The sequence below is a fragment of the Onthophagus taurus genome, chromosome 3 (assembly GCF_036711975.1).
Source record: "Onthophagus taurus isolate NC chromosome 3, IU_Otau_3.0, whole genome shotgun sequence".
Classification (NCBI taxonomy): Eukaryota; Metazoa; Arthropoda; class Insecta; order Coleoptera; family Scarabaeidae; genus Onthophagus; species Onthophagus taurus.
In genome coordinates this window covers 16,976,721-16,983,461 of record NC_091968.1, presented here as the reverse complement: position 1 = coordinate 16,983,461, position 6,741 = coordinate 16,976,721, and the positions used below count along the sequence as shown (strand labels likewise).

Below are 6,741 nucleotides of genomic sequence, written 5' to 3'. Positions count from 1 at the left end.
TGTCTCCCTGAAGATTTTTTTATAAATTCACATCATTCTGTTGTCACAGAACCTCTTTTATCCAGTTTGCGAGAAACATTTTCAAATTTAAAGCTTGTACCAACTTCATTCCATTCTACTTCTAAACCTTTTGTGCATAAGAATTTGTTAAATTCTAAATTTGTTTTTCTAAAGTTAGAACATCGTCCATCCCTCTCTCCGAGGTTAGAAGGACCCTTCAAAGTTGTAAAAGATTTAAAAAAAACTTTATTGTTTCGCAAAATAACGAAAACTTACTTGTTAGTATTGATCGTTTCCAACCAGTATTTTCTTTAAACGACAACGTCATAAATTTTTGTGACAATGTCACTATTAAACAAAAATACATAAAGTCACCTTTCAGTTTTGACAACCTTATTTGAAAATTGTCATTTTGAATTATAGTTGTTGCTATTTTTGAAGGGGGCAGTACAGTATGTTAATTAATTATCGTATCCGACGTCATCATTGCAAGTATGCAAGCAATATCACAATATTTTTATTGCCATACGCGATTTCCGTATGATGCGTATTGCACTGTGATATTGGTTGCATACTTACAATGCTGACGTAGAGTACGATAATCAATTAACACACTGTATATGTAGCGTACTTATACAGCTTTCATATTTAAAATTTTTAGTTTTTTGTAAAAGATCAAGTTTACGTTATTTTAGTTGCCATGACTTTATTTATTATTATTATTATGGTCAGAGACAAGGAAGGATAGAGATGGCCAACGCTACCTTATTAAATTGTACCTTGCGTACAGCGCCATCCGATGTCACAGATTGTGGCAGAGTACTAATCATAGATTAAAACCAACTTCGACTAGGATAATGGTGTAAAACTGGGCTAACCAACGATATGGCAAAATTGTTCGCTGCGCATCGAAGCGAAGCGACCGACGTTGCCAGATCGTTGGGGGTAACTTTAACCGCCAAATTTAAAAATAACACAATTAATATTGCTTTGAAGAAAGGAAATAAATATATTTTAAATGAAAGATCTAATTTCAACATAATAATTTATTATTCTTAAAACTAATAAAATTTGGTTACATAAATAGAATATAAGTACGAAGGCTTTCACTGCCGGTGTAATTAAACTAGAACTAATAGTAGCACCATCGAAGACGACTCGAAATCACTTCGAAAGTTTGTAGCTCGTGTTAGTTCTAATGATAGTGCTATTATTACTTCTAGTTTTAGTTCAATAAATACAATAATGTTACATTTTGTTTACCCTAACAGTTTTTGTAGCGTCTTCCTGGATGGTAATGAAAAGAAATTTGATAAGAACCGGTATCCTTTACCACTTTGTTTGTAAATGGAAATAGCCAGCACTTCTTTTTTCTGATTTCGGGACTGGCTGCTAAAGAAATTTCTAGTTTCTTTATTCAAATATTTGAGGTTCACCAATACCTGAGGATTTTTCCTCAATTGTATTAGCTTTTGCCTTATTATTCTGGCATTTTTCTCAGCGCGACACAACGTATTTTTTTGCTCCAGTTAGGTTACAATTGCTGCAGTTCTTTGTAAAAGGTAATTTCCTCCGTTTCTTATCTACAAAAATAAAGATAATTTGAAATAAGAATGATTATTCAGTTTTTATGGTATTTACCAATTATTTCTTTTTCATCACTTAGATGGAACCGTTTCCCATTCATTTCTAATGAAATGACAAAATTTTCCTCACAAAATGAGGTTGAAGCAACTTCGCAACCTTGTTGTTTACTACATCCAGGATAGACTTGCATAACAGTTGAACTAGTTATACCAAGCAGTTTATCGGGGCATACATATTATGTGGGGGTATGAATATATATATATATGGCATGTCGGGGTATAAACATACATAATATGGTATATATTGAATTACATAATTATGAATTATGAAACTAAATAATTCATTTCATACCATGCAGCATACCTGAAGTATCTTCTGTTGGTTGATCTTGTGGAGACAAAAAGCAATTATTTATAGTTTCTTCTTACAAATCTAAATGATTTAAAAAACATATATAGATTAAGAAACAAACTTTTTATGCAAAATTTCATTTACCTAGTAAGCATAATGTAGGTAGCTTTTTCAATTTCTTCTCAACATATTTGCACATTGTTGCAAAATGGTTGGGGCAAACACAATAGTTACTTAGACGCTTATCATTAATTAATTCAAATAATTTTGAATTGTGTTTTCCAGAAAGCCAAGCCATTCGAATAATAGGGTCGGTCGGAAAATAATATCTAGAAAAGCAGAATGAAAGTAATTATGCTGTATTAATTAATAATTTTTATAATTTACCTTTTAATGTCTATCATCGCAAGATGGTACATAGCAAGGAATAATAACCGACATTTTTATCATTTAAAAAATTTTATATGTTTTTTACACTTTTTTACACTTAATTACAAAATTACACTCATAAATTACACGTATTAAAAAGATTAACTGATTTATCAATATCATTTATATTTGACATCACTCAAAAAAGAAATGAAATATAAGCCGCCTTAAAAGTTGTTTAAATTTGAATTTGTGTAGAATTAGTTATCGACGGTGACATCGGATGGCGTTGACGATGGTTACAATTTTCGTTCATTTGAGATCCCCCCCCAAATTGGTTTTCGATTTTGTCAATGAAATAGAATATTAAAAAACATCGAACACTTCATACGTGTTTATTTCATTGTTAGTGTTAGAAATATTTCTTATAATTAATACTAACTCTACAGTCATAAAGTGTTTTCTGTAAACAAAGAACTCCAGTTAGTCGATTATTATTTACATTGAGCTCAACTTCACCATGGTCTCACAAAAAGAGAAGCAATGAATTTCCTTGCTATGATTGTTGCGGTTAATACCTTGGTAATCATGTAACACCCATGTTGATTTTTCCCAGAGCATACTTCAAGTCCCACATGCTTATTGGTGCTCCAAAAGGATTCATTGGCGGCACAAATCCATCTGGATGGTCTTCTTTGTAGATTATCTAAAAAAAACATTTCATTGCTCAAGAAAAAACTGCAAAAGATGATCCGATCTTATTAATCCTTGATACTCACGAATTACACATTTCAATTGCAGCGATTAGCTTAGCAAATAGATTTATAATACAAATAGATATGTTTCACATATATTTATCTTGTTAAAGAGCAATGTTTCAACTTTAATTTGTTATCAAATTGACTTCTTTATTTCCATAAACACCGCTTTCACGATTTTTTAAGTTTTTTAAAGTTGAAGCAGTCTTTCAACTTTAATTTGATGTCAAATTAACTTCTAAATTTTTACACCCTTTCACGATTTATCTAGTTTCAACCTGAATTATGACATTTTGTAATTAAGACGAAAATGTAACCCAACTTCAAGTTCTCTTATCTAAAAATTTGTATGACACAACCAAATATGTTTCATATACCATATTGAAGAGCAACATTTTAGCTTTAATTTGATATCAAAATCATATTTTCGTTTTCTGAAACAATTAAGATTAAGATAAAAATGTACCACAACCTCGAGTTTCCTTATCTAAAAAAATTTATAAATCAAATACATATGTTTCATATACACTATTAAAGAGCAATGTTTCAGCTTTAATTTTATTTAAATTTCACTTCTTAATTTTCATAAACAACGTTTCTACGATTTTTTAAGTTTCAACCTGTATTATGACAATTTAAGATTAAGATGGAATACCATATTAAAGAGCAACATTTCAGCTTTAATTTGGTTCAAATTCACTTCTTAATTTTCACCTTGGAAACTTCAAATTTGGTATAACACAATATTAAACGTTCCTTTATATCTTCAAAAAGGTTCAATAATTCTTAAATCTTGGTCGTTTTGAAGAAATAATTTTTTTAACCTTACTTTAACCCTATTTTAAATTTCGTTAGGTATTAAAATTCAATTCTTAATGCTGATCAAATATCACCCCGCAGTTATATGGCAGTAAACCCCCAAAACTTACCATAGAAATGCATTTGTGTGAAAAGCTGCCTTAAATACTTGGGTACTAGAACATACTGGAAAACCAATTAGTATATATGATATTGCTGAATTTATAGGAAAAACACTTAGTAAATCTTTTAAGAGAATATTGAAAGATGGGTAAGGATGGATCAGGTGACATACCTTCAATGGCCAAGTTTTTCGAGACGATGAATTTCTATCCTCATTTGTCAGTGACCGAAAGATTAGGTTTGACATTTCAGGAGGTGATTTATTATAAACCAAAAAATATTAAACAAGATATGGTCAAGATGAAAAAGACGTAAGCGTAGAGTCTAACAGTAACTCTTTTGCAAAGTCGACGAATGAAGATAATATTTATGCTTTTCCATCCATATCGAAGTCTCAATGCAGTGCTGGATCGGCTGCTGCGAGCTGGACCATGAGTATTCCTTCAACATCTTTATTTAAGACACCTGAAGATATGGGACCATTTCCAAAATCCACGCAGAGAATAGTACAACTAAGAAGAAAGAAAGGAAAACGCGCATATTGACTAATTAGTCTGAAAATGAACTAATTGAATATGAAAAAAAAAGTGGCACCGGTGAAAAATTTCCAAAAAATTAAATGGTTCCAACAACAGTTCCTCACATGAAGATAATGAAAAAGTCCCAAACAGTTCCAGCAGTGAAGAAAAAACCCTATTAGAAAATATAAAACGTAGGAAGATTGAAGAGAATTTTGCCCAAGGTAATTTAAATAAGGGCAATTTGATTTTGATAAATAATCTTGAAAAACAACTTGCTTATTTTTATGTTGGTGGAATTAGACACGTCTTGTCCAATTCCAAGTTTCAAGTAAAATATAAAAGGATTGGTAATACCAGAAGATTTATGCTGGAACGAGATGAAGAGTATGATGTCCTCGTAAATAACATTATTAGAAAACTTCTACCTCCGCCTCCGGTCATTCAAGGCTCATTGATAAGACAAGTAATTATACTTGAAGTATATTTTTCATATTACTTATTTTACAAAAAGGTCGCTCCCCTACTTCTTTCCTGAAAAGGTATGTCTAGTCTGTTGTGGGTGAAAGTGGAGCTAGAATGTAATGATTAAAACACGTTCTTTTCTAACTCGCTGTCATCTTTACCATCACCATCTGCTCCCTGATCAAAGAACGTTACTTGTTCTTTGTCCTTCACAAAAGGAGGTAAAATTGAAATGGTTTTCGTATTTCCATTCTGGACTATTTATACCGGATTTTATTTTTTGTAACCTTCGTATTTTCAGATCAAAGAGGTTTCGTGTATCCAGTGGACACAATATTGCACATTCTGGTACTGGTCTGTTTTTTCTAATCTAATCTGATTTCGTGTTCCTTCTTACGATATTCGAAGTTCCATCCAGTTTTTCCTACATAGTATTTCCTACACTTGCACGACTCTCTGTAGACTCATAACGCCCTTAACGGAGGAAATTTGTCGTTTGCTATCAACAATTTCCATAAATTGCTGACTGTCAAATGCTTCACCAGTATGTGGTCCTTTTCTAAGCGCCCGGCGATACGTTCTGTTACACCTAAAACATTCGGAAAACAGATGAAGCCCACAGGTTGACTACTTACCGTGTTTGTTATCTGTAGCATCCTCTCTTTGCTGACCCATTCTTCTGCAGTATGTCCCTTCTTCATTTTTCAAATTTTCTCCGTCAGATAATCTCGTGTCTCTTCGGAAAGGGTCGAAATACATCTTCTGATGTAGGTGGTAGTGTGATGAAGCTGGTAAGTATCTGCTCGTGTGCGGTTTCTTCGGGTATACTCCCTGATGGTCCTGGTAACTGATACAATGAGGAATGGTAACTGGTTGAGAAATAATAAAGGAAAGCTAGCTGGTTATCATTGTCTTCCTCTGAACTTTATCATTCTTGTTCAAACATATCCATGCAGATATTGGTGATTATTTATTACTGCCCTGGAACATATTTCGGCAAGCCCTCCGGGTTGAATTTATGGCGACGACCATCCACGGCTTCTTTGATTGGTACTCTGCTAAATAGAGATTCCACATCGAAACTTATCAGGATATACTAAGGATCTAACTTTAGATTTATTCTGTTTTACCTTTAAAAGGAGACAGGATCTCTATATTGGCAATCTCCTTGGCTTCTTATTCGTGAATGTTTCGTACCGACCATAATATCTCTCTTAGTTGATTAATAACTGAATAAGAATAAATTCATTCCTGCTTTTTATACTAAATTTCTTATCGTTGTTTTGATGGTGTCAGGTTTCGCACACTTGTGCATATAACCATGATTCATGCCCAGCTGTGTCTGTGTCATGTAACAATAGTTCTAAAAATTTCATTATAACATTTTCAGAGCACTTATGACTCATTCTTTTAAACTATTTTATTATTATAATATGAAAGATCATAAACAAATTATACTCTGGTGATGACTTTTTTAAATGTTTATTACTTTCGCTAACCAGTTATAATATGTTTTTAGTTTTGTGTTTTCGTTATTGTTCCCGTAAAATCAAATTCAATCGAATATAATGTTTTTATACTTTGATTTATGTACAAATTTGTGTGTAAATGTAACTTAAAAGTTTACTACTTGACGTTCTAATTCTACTTAGGAAGGGCTTGTGCCCGAAACTAGTTTAGAGAAATAAACATTTAAAAAAGTCATCACCAGAATATAATTTGTTTTTGATCTTTCATATTGTAATCAAAAAGGGTGAAATGGATAAAAAACA

The 6,741-nt window shown here is 32.1% G+C and overlaps 1 long non-coding RNA gene across 6 annotated transcripts; it reads right to left on the bottom strand.

Annotated features, from left to right (window-relative positions):
* Positions 1-1,026: 1,026 nt before the first annotated feature.
* LOC111416161 (uncharacterized) lies at positions 1,027-6,187 on the bottom strand. 6 transcript variants are annotated; one of them, XR_011639987.1, is made up of 8 exons: positions 6,100-6,187; positions 3,087-6,027; positions 2,827-3,013; positions 2,326-2,770; positions 2,083-2,267; positions 1,951-2,019; positions 1,642-1,787; positions 1,027-1,583 (listed from the first exon to the last, which is right to left on the bottom strand). It is a non-coding gene; the product is annotated as an uncharacterized lncRNA (long non-coding RNA). The 6 variants fall into 6 exon arrangements; XR_011639988.1 differs by having other exon boundaries at positions 1,642-2,019; positions 3,087-3,499; positions 3,995-6,027; XR_011639991.1 differs by having other exon boundaries at positions 1,642-2,019; positions 3,087-6,051.
* Positions 6,188-6,741: the final 554 nt, after the last annotated feature.